Source organism: Pipra filicauda, unplaced genomic scaffold, assembly GCF_003945595.2.
Source record: "Pipra filicauda isolate LSUMZ 115617 unplaced genomic scaffold, ASM394559v2 scaffold44_size3831614_pilon, whole genome shotgun sequence".
Classification (NCBI taxonomy): Eukaryota; Metazoa; Chordata; class Aves; order Passeriformes; family Pipridae; genus Pipra; species Pipra filicauda.
This window is the reverse complement of record NW_024104587.1, coordinates 527,407-537,436: the sequence shown is the minus strand read 5'-3', so window position 1 is coordinate 537,436 and position 10,030 is coordinate 527,407. Positions and strand designations below refer to the sequence as shown.

At 40.5% G+C, this 10,030-nt stretch overlaps 1 long non-coding RNA gene across 1 annotated transcript; it reads left to right on the top strand.

Moving 5' to 3' along the window:
* The first annotated feature begins 4,503 nt into the window (after positions 1–4,503).
* Positions 4,504–8,228, top strand: LOC120324181. The gene is made up of 3 exons (XR_005565249.1): positions 4,504–4,679; positions 7,421–7,511; positions 7,966–8,228. It is a non-coding gene; the product is annotated as an uncharacterized LOC120324181 (long non-coding RNA).
* The last annotated feature ends 1,802 nt before the right edge of the window (positions 8,229–10,030 follow it).

Here is a 10,030-nt window from a genome sequence, read left to right as displayed (position 1 = left end):
GCTGCTTCCCAGACCATGCAAGGGCACTGGCTGATGTTTTTCAGAGGATATTTTTTTCTATAGCACTGTCAGTCTCCTTTTGCCAGTCAGGAAAACTTGTCTCCGAGGCATTTTGAATTGACATTTCAAATACATTTTTTTGTGTCAGGTCTGCAGGAAAACACTGAAGCAATTGATTGGTGACTTTCAAGAAAAACATTTTTTTTCTTCTTCTGTAGGGAAGACATGGGATTTTCTGACAATGCCTAGGGACAGGTATATCACTGCACTGCACTGTATAGCTGTACTTATATAACATGATTGATGTTGTCTACTACAATCAAAGGGATCCATAAGATTACAGAGTGCAAGAAGATGGGAAGAACCCTCTTTGCCCTTCAGCTACACAAAAAGGTGTGTGTGGGAGGTAAATGTAAATAATAGTAGAGCAGAGTACATTGCAGTAATTTCCAGGCTATATGACCTGAAATGGAGCTTTAAACAAAATGGGTTGATCATTTTGATGTCAAAAATTGCTATAAATATATAATTTGTACAAAACCTCAGGAAGTTGAGTTTACTTGTTCAGACCTTTTCTTCAGCAAGGTGGTTACTTATGGGTCCCCAGGGACAAATCTCACATTTCCAGCACAAGCAGCTCCTCACTGCAGATACCTACAAGAGTTCAGCAAATCATTCATGAGTTGAGCTTGATGAGTCAGAGCAAGCCCTGCTCTCAAGCTGCTTGGAGAGCACATCTAATAAAATCAGCTCTAAGGCGACTTAGAGAGGAGCCTTGAATGGAAGATGCTTAAGTGGATCTTCATCAATTTCTAAACTGATTTGCTCAGATCAATACAACTTCTGACCACCACCAAGCCACGCTGCTTTAAAGCTGTGGACACTTCCATAAAACGGCTCTCAGCACCTCCCCTTCCCCGTGCTCAGGACTCTGTCCAACAAATCACTTAAGCTTGGGCTTAACTTTAAGTACATGAATACCTCATTAACATCAAGGAGACTACGTTAACTGAAGAATATGTGTAAAGTGCTTTGCTGGACTGGGGCCGTAGATGCTGCAGTCACCGTTGCTAGGTAGAAAAATAAGCCAGACAAAGAGTTTCAGCAAGAGGATAGTATGATCTGGAGAATTACTCAACAACAGAAAACTGTGAGAGCAGGAAGATGATTGACTGATTATTTTTCCAATTCAGGGGAACCCATGGGAGCACCTAAATCAACTCCTTCTGAATGCTGCGGGGTGACTTCAGTCCAGTGATTAGAGCTGAGTGAAATGTTTTGATTGAGAATAAATTAATTCGAAAGTACTGTTTTGGTTAAATGGAAATCTTTTTCTGACCTATTTTGATTTATTCTAATTTTCCATTTCCAGAGAAAAATCCTGAATGGAATTTTTTTAACTTTATGGATGATTACAGCCCAACGTAGAAAAAAAAAATCTTTTTTTGGTAGAAAAACAATCTTATGTAAATGAAAACATTGTGGCAAAAAATCCAAACAGAAGAACACATGCTTTTATTTTTAGCAATGTCCCACTAGGAAAAAGAGATTTAAAAAAAATGTGGGTTTTAATTGAGAGACTTGTATGTGCTTGGTTGTTTTTTTTTTTTTCTCTTGGGGAAAAAAAGACATTTAAAAAAAATACTTTGTTTTAATGTTTTAAATGTGGCAAGTTTTCATCAACAAAAAAACTAGAAATTGAGTGAAATAAAGGACAAAGTGCCTCTGTTCTACATCTACACAAAACAAACTCTTTTGTTCCCCAATATCTCTACATAACTGTCACAGTTATGTGAAGCTGTTGAACTGGGAACTCACTTTCAAAGAGCTGCAAGGAGACAACAATTTGCAAGTGAAGGGTTTCTTCCTGTCCCATATCCAAGGGCAGTTTTTTTCATAAATTCAAATAGCTTTACGATCAAACATTTTTTTCTTTTTTCAAAATCATAGGATAACCAGTTCCTGTGACAGGACATGATTATATTTTATGCTACAAAGAAATAAGAAAATATCATATAAGTTAAAAACACTGCAAGCATGTTTTAGGGGGACTCTTTCCTTTCGAGCACTATTTCCCCACGAGGTCAGTGAACCAAAGAATGGTCCTACCCACAGTATTCCTGTTTTAAGATGAACAGTAGCAATAATCCCCTCACTTGCCATGTGTTCATATTCCTGTAAGAAACCACTACTCATGGTGACACCCTCATTTCCTAAGGATGAAACTCATCCTTGCCCCAGCAGACTCTTCTTAGCTCCAAGTACCCTGGCACTATTCAACCAACCAGGATTGTATCTTGTTGCTTGTAATTGAATCATATTGATTTTTAATGAGTTTAATTGATTGTGGTTGTCTCAGGGGCTGTGCTGACAGCTTTTTTCCAGAGGCTTGATTGTGGGAGGGCAAATAATGGGTTAATGAAAGGCCACATAAGTTAATGGGGAACTGGAAAACCAAAGGGAGATCTAGCATGAATACCCATGGAAGACGCCAAGGAGGAATAAAGGCAAACAATTTATTTGACTTGAAACAGGTTATAAAGGACAATAATTGTTTTAAATAGAAAGCTGTTGAATTATAATTGGAAGTAATTGAAACTCACCGAAATATTGAATAAAACATTAGATAATTTAAATGGTGTTATCTTTACAATTATCATTGAAAATAATTGCAATGAAGCCCATGAACTGTTGTGAGAGGAGGAGAGTCACCCAGGGCACATTGTTTTCCACAGGCATTATGCAGAGTGTTTAATGGGGAGGTATTTATAAATAAGTGGCAGTACTTGTTTCTGATCTGGCATTTCACAAGTGAATGCCAGTCCCATGATGAGTGAGAAGGCAGGTAAGCAAGAAGCATCTATTTTCAGAGCCATTGCTTTAAAAAGAAGTCGATAAGATGCCCTTCCCTGGAAGACTTCCTGTTATGTTTTTTGGGTTTGGAGGTTTAAAGACACATTTTCATGGCTGTGCATTATCATTCTGAAATGTTTTCCCTGAATATTTTCAAAACAACATGTGCAAATTGTCCTTTTTCAACTAGCAGAGCTACTAGAAAACAAGGAACGCTTTTCAGCAAAAAAAAAAAATTAAAATGTTGTTCATTCATCGCAGCACTCTAAGGCCGTCACATCAACATAAGCAGCTATTTTTGGTTCAGTGTCAAAAGATGTAACTGCCTTAACTCCAAATGCAGTTGTTTCACTGTAGAATTCAAGGAAGACAGGTTACTCAGCTTCTCAGCTCTGACCTGAATGTCTCCACAGGTAAGGCTACGTACTGTCCTCTCTGGAGGGGAAAAGGTTTGAATAGTCATTTTATAGCAGACTATGGCTTCATAATGCGTGACATCCTGCTAGAGTTTCAAGGTGATTAATATAATTACTACAATGGGCTTGATGAATTTTTAAGACAGCAACTGTGATAGGAGTAAAGCAGCATTCCACCTACAAAAACATCTCCACAGATTCTAATCAGCTCTTGCATGGAAATTAGTTTGTTGCATTCTTTTCCTAGTTACCACGGGCCAAATTTTACCAAGCGGATGAAAAGCAGGCAAGGAATTGAATTGCAATGATTTCAGGTTATTTTTGGTCCTATGGAAATAAACCCTTTTCCATCCGCTTGATACAAAACTGGATATTAGATATTAGTCTATTAATGCTACACTTCCTATGGACTAAACTGTGGAAAGGAGTATCATTGAAACATCAGTTGGGGAAAATTGCTGAAATGGAGTGGCAGATGAAGAGGATCTGACTGATGGCTTTATCTACGAGGAGAGAAGGAGAAGGGTGAATATGGAACATGTGCAGAGGCAAAAGCAGCTGAGTTTTGAGAGACTAACATAAGCTATAGCAGTCTGTTAATATTCCTTAAGGCTCTATTAACATCGAGATGATTTTTTCACAGATGATCATCTGTTCTCTCTTAGACAAATATCTACTAAGTCATATGCTGGGCATCTGGCTTCTTTGTGCTTCTTCTCTTGAAGGACAAGTTAGAAGGTGGATTTTGCTTTCTAGTACAGCTTACAAAAGCTTTCATGTTCCACATGGGCAGAGGGAACAAATGAGAGGCAGCTGAAGGGGAAAGGATTGATCCTGTGATACTCCAGGCCATGCCTGTGTTCTGCTGTGTGCTGTGAGAGGAGCTGAGCAGCCTGACAGAGATGGTTCAGCATAGCTGGACAACTCCAGGTGCTATTTTAGAGTGTGGTGACATGTCAGAGTGACTAATGGTGAGCTTGAAGCCTGTGCCGTGTGTAACATTCTGATGTGACCCTCGTCAGGGGGTCAGACGCTGAAGAGAGACCAGCAGATCCCTGTTCCGTCACAGGCTCTTCCACTGATATGTGCCCATGCAATTTTCACAGCTCCATGTCTACAGATGTATTTCTTCCCACAATCCCACCATGACTATTTTGTCTTGTGCAGTTAGCCCTGTCATTACTAGTAGCAAACACTTACACTCTCATGATGTGTTGACTTCTCTTACAGAAGTAAACTCTCCTCACCACTGGGGCTCTTCCTCTGCGACAGAAAAAAAACAGCAAGTGGGCAACGAGTTGATACCATTGATTTGAACCTGCAGTGATCCAGCAGTGAAAGGTCTGATTTATCTTCCCTGGGAGACCGGGAGGCATAGAGAATAATCTACTGCAAGGAGCCCTTGCTGATGTAAGTGATGCAAAACTGGTGGAAAGATCCATCAGTAAGGGGAGAAGCTGGGACATCATGGCTGGTTGTTATGGTACTGTTTCCAAACTCCCCCAAGCTTGTCTTTATCTTTTTTTTTTTTTTTTTTTGAGATTTAAGTGCTGTGGGATATCTCTCTGAAGATTGTGTGTGGTGAATGGAGGGAGCATGCAAATGTAAATTATAAGCACTAGTAAGAAAGGAAAGAAGCACTTGGTAAAGATGTCTAGACACCACAAAGTGTAATTAGTCAGGTTTAAGATTCTGCCAGCAAAAATACACGGCAGGAAACACAAACATAAGGAGAACAAGAGCCACCAGGCTTCACTTGGCTCCAGCCACTTCATCAGGGCTAATTAAAGTGTTCTTCCAAGCCCTTAAAGAGATTAACTATGACAGCAAACAATTTCAAATAAGATGTACCAGTCTAAAATATGGTGGTGGAAGCAACAGGAAGGTAGCAATCTGCACTGTCAACTCCCATTCCAGTATGCTCAGTGAAGAACATTCAAAGTGAAGTAAAGCAAGGCCAAAGACAAGGCCAGTGGATGCTTCCTAGTTAATTTGTCTTGCCATATGATTTGCCACATCTGAGGTGGAAAGGTCTGAGCTGTCTGTAAAGTCCTGGCTGTGCTCCTCATGCACATGTCACTGCTCATGGACTGGACTTTTACTGCCACATGATACAGTCAAGGGTTTTATTTTCCACATGTTCCTCAGCGAGTCTGGGCGTGAGAAGGTACATCTTTACACACCCTGCAGCCAGGCAAGCAAAGTGGTAACAATGCTTTTAAGTAATCACATGCACATCTCCAGGGCACTAAAGGTGGAATCTTCTTCTGCAGCTATTTTCACTGCCCTGTCCATCTTTTCATCATTTCCATAATGAAGTTTCCCTGTCTCCCAGCGCTCTGGGAGAAGGATCACAGGGCACCACTGATTTAAAAGTTACAGCTGTGATTATTTCATCAAATATGATATACAATTCCAGGTCCGTAAAAGAGGCAAATGAAGTTCACACAGGCAATTCTACTCTTTCTGAAGTTTCCACTTTGCAGCCAAAAAATGCAAATATGTATGTGTATAACATAGATACATCAAAACTAAAGTCACAGGTTGGGCCAAAATCAGGTTGGCAGCTTCCCTTCAAACAGTTTTATGGATCATTAAGTACCCCGCAGGAAGCTGACTACACTAACTATATTTTATTGATAGTCAAGAGTTTCTAGCCTGAAACAAAACAATTATTCATGTTAACTGGAGGCTGGAATAAACTGGCCCAGATCAAAGTCCCCTCAGAACACATGCAGATGCAAAATCCAGTCTTGCCTTTATTTCTTGATGCATTTTTCTGTTCACCTAGGATTGTAATATCCTGGTAGATGCTTTCTTTAAACAGGTTAGCACAACTGTTTTCCCGGGAAGGTCTTTGACAGGCAAAGAGACAGGATTTTTCATGTGTGCTGCAACAAAATGTCAGCATATTAATATAAGTAATACATATTCCTCTAAGAAAATCAAAGAAAATGATCTTATCGTACTAGTGTAGCCAGCCTTCAGAGTCCTATGTCACACTTTCACATGAAGACCTAAGTTCGGGGTGAGGTAAATAAGACACAATATTTTTATTTATTGCCTTCCACCTCAGATAACTAATACAACAGTGAAACTTTGGAGATTCAGTGCTGCAAATCTCAAAGTCTTTTAAGTATTGCAAATACTTTCAAGGGAAAAAAAAGATGAACCAGTGTACATCAAAAGTGTTAATTCACTTGGTGCTTAGCTCATCACTGAATACAGAGGAGGTAGCTGAAACTGGGTCTGCCAAAATCATGACCTAATCATTAGACCAGCAGATGATCAAACAATTTTAACACTCACTGCAGCAGAAGTTCATTCTAAAAATCTCATCTTGTCACTTAGCCAATGTTAATCTGCTATCATTAAAATGAAAATGGTCATGTAGCCCTAAAAGTTTCTGTGAAATATATGTAGGATTTATGGCATCACTATCAGGTTCCTCACAAACCCAGGGCAAAATCAGAAAAAAATCCTGGACTAGTAAGTCCAGAAATGTATGTAGAGCTCCCCTCAACTCAGCCCTGTCCTAATATTTTTCTCCTGGTATGGAAGTCTTCATGTAAAGAAGCTAAATCTGTGGAGCTTCTGAAGTGATAAATCAGTTATGAAATGGGAACCTCCATTACAGGCTGTCCACTTAATTATTTGACAAGCTAATTAATCTCCTAAGCAACTGTAGAACTGCTGTTTCCTCAGTAAGTGATGGAAACAAACTTTGGCAGATCCCACAGGTCTTGGCACTATAGTAGCAATAAGACTCTACAAAGTTGTGTATAATAGACATTAAGTGAGGTCAAATTGCCTCTGTAGGAGTAACTGGAATTGCTTATTGCCCGAAGGTGTTTATGTTGCTAATTATTTTGCTGTAGCTAATTATGGTTTGCCAGTTTCGTTGCAGCTAAGATTTCAAGAGATGCCTTTATTCCTCTCTGAAAGCTATTGCATCATGATAGGAAAGGACAGAGCCTCCTGCCTTGTTAGAACAATACCATTGTCTGCTTCTCCTCAACAGACAACACAATTACAGCTGACACAATAATTGATGATGAAGTTTTCCAGTGAGAAAGATGGACACACATTATTATCCCATCAATCTTGTTCCACATGGTGTCTTGTATCTCTGTTTTTTCCTACTGAGGCAGCAAATTGACTGAAGCATGCTGACAGTCTGCCTGTGTTCCCAGGGGTACCCCGTGACAGAGTGAGGGCGTTGCACAGGGCAGCAGGAGAAAGGTGAGACCAGAGAAAAGATCACTCAGCATAAATTGAAGGCAAATTTACTTTCACCACGTTCTTTACCTGCTTATGTCTCCATCACATAGTATTAATATCCAGGGAAACAGAAGATCATCCAACATCTGCTTATTCCATGTGCATTGCATGAGCAGTGTTTGACCATTAACAGCAATTGCCCCTCATTTATACCCAGTTCTATCTGGGTTAAATCACAGATGTCTGCGAGATGTGTAAAGACATGTAAACCCCAATGGGAGTCTGTTATGTATCTACTAGACAACTTTCCAATCATCTAATCTAAGTTTCAGTTTTGCCCAATGTATAATAACATTTGGAACCTATTGTATTTACTACATCTCATGTGCTTCATGATCTCTACATCCAAATCATGGAGTCGATCATAGTCCAAACACTCACCCACTGTTTTCTATCTCTTCTGTCATCCTCATAGATGACATTAAGTCGAGTGGGAACATTGATCTGCTGGAGGTTAGGAAGGCTCTGCAGAGGGATCTGGACAGGCTGAATTGATGGGCCAAGGCCAATGGTATGTGATTCAACAAGGTGAAGTGTCAGGTCCTGCCCTTACGTCACAACAACTCCGTGGAACACTCCAGGCTTGAGACAGAGCAGCTAGAAAGAGACTCAGAGGAAAAGGACCTGGGGGTTGCTGGTCAACAGCAGGTGAGCAAGAGCCAGCAGTGTGCCCAGGTAGTCAAGAAGATCAAAAATAGTGTGGCCAACAGGACCAGGGGAGTGATTGTTCTCCTGTACTGGGCACTGGTGAGGTGACACCTCAAGTGCTGTGTCCAGTTTTGGACCCCTCCCTACAAGAAGAAAGGCATTGAGGTGCTGGAGTGTGTCCAGAGAAGGGCAGTGGAGCTGGGCAGAGTCTGGAGAGTCATATGAGGAGTGGCAGAGGAAGCTGGGGGTGTTTAGTCCAGAGAAGAAGAGGATCAGGGGAGACCTCATCACTCTCTACAACTACCTGAAAGGAGGTTGTAGTCAGGTGTGGGTCGAGCTCTCTCAAAAGGATGGCCAGGCCTTGGAACAGACTGTCCAGGGAGGTGGTGGAGTCACGGCACCTGAAGGTGTTCAAGAAACGACTGGATGTGGCTCTTAGTGCTGTGGTTTAGTTGACCTGGTGGTGTTTGGTCAATGGTTGGACTCGATGTCTTGGGGGTCTTTTCCAACTTTAATGTTTCTGTGATTCCTAAAATCAATTTCTTTTTATAGATACATGAAAGATACCTGATTTCTACCTGTTCCCTGCTTTCCCCAATACCTGAGCAGAAAATTATTTCCTTCAGTTAAGGACAACAATACTATTAAGTCTACAAATATAATTTCATCTGCCGTAAAAAAAAAAAAAAAAAAATAAGACCACTAAAATATAGTGTTTGGTGCAGCTGTATTATTCCTGTAATGAATAATCACTAAAGATATTATTGTGGATGCAGTTACCATGCAGCAATGCGAATAAAATGGTTTAGATGGAAAATTGTACTTCAAGAAAATGTATGCGATAGTACAACTGTATTACTGCCCATTAATATGTATTAATTCAATGAAAAATGCCTGACTGAGCTGGTTTACATAGATTAGGATGGCAGGCAGTGAAAGGAAGAACTTAGACTTGGTTAAATGGACTGTGAAGATAGTAGGAACTCTAATCCAAAGTGGAGAAGCAAACCACCAAGATAGGCTGTCCAGTTCCGCTGGTGTGATTTGTTCCTTCTCTCATTCATAACAGTGGTTTTATTATGATAAAGAATCAGCATTCTGTGCTCCTGATGCATTAGCTCCACTCAGTCCTCTTGAATCTGTATTTAAAAGCTTCCTATTTAAAAATAATAAAAATAAGATCATTCTTCCCAAGGTGGCTACTTAGCAGGAATCATCTCATTTGCTTTAACGTCTCCAGGAGGCAGAATCACAGTTCCTGACGGGCTTGTCATTGTCAAAACAAGTTTATTTGTGCCTAAAATACTCCAGTAGTTCACTTGTTACTCTAACTTCTGCTCATGACATGCAGGGTTTGTTCCAGCTCCCCAAACTGCACCGAGTGGGGTATTCCCAGAGCCCTGGGGGGAGCTTTCATTGAGACACATCGGTGTTTCAAATTACGCCAAATGCATCCTTCTGTCCAGGCATGCTTAGTTACACATATAAAAAACTACAATTTCGTTTTCCCTTCTGGCTAACAGTCTTGTTATGAGACAAACTATTATGGCAGTCATATGCTCAGCATAGGATGCAGTTTTCCGAGTTTATTTAAAAACACGCAGTACAATTCAGTTTGGTGCCTCTCTCGGCTCCACTGTCTGCACAAAGTCCCATTTCTAATGTGGGACTGGATGACACCTTCACTTTCCTTTACCTGTGCAAAAGTGGTGGTAATGTTGGTGAAGATTTAGGTGAGCAAAAGCAGAACACTCACTCCAGAGGCAGCCTTGGTTGGAGGACAAGGTGGCTTAATGGGGATTGAGTCACCAGGGATGAGGTTTGAGAAAGGA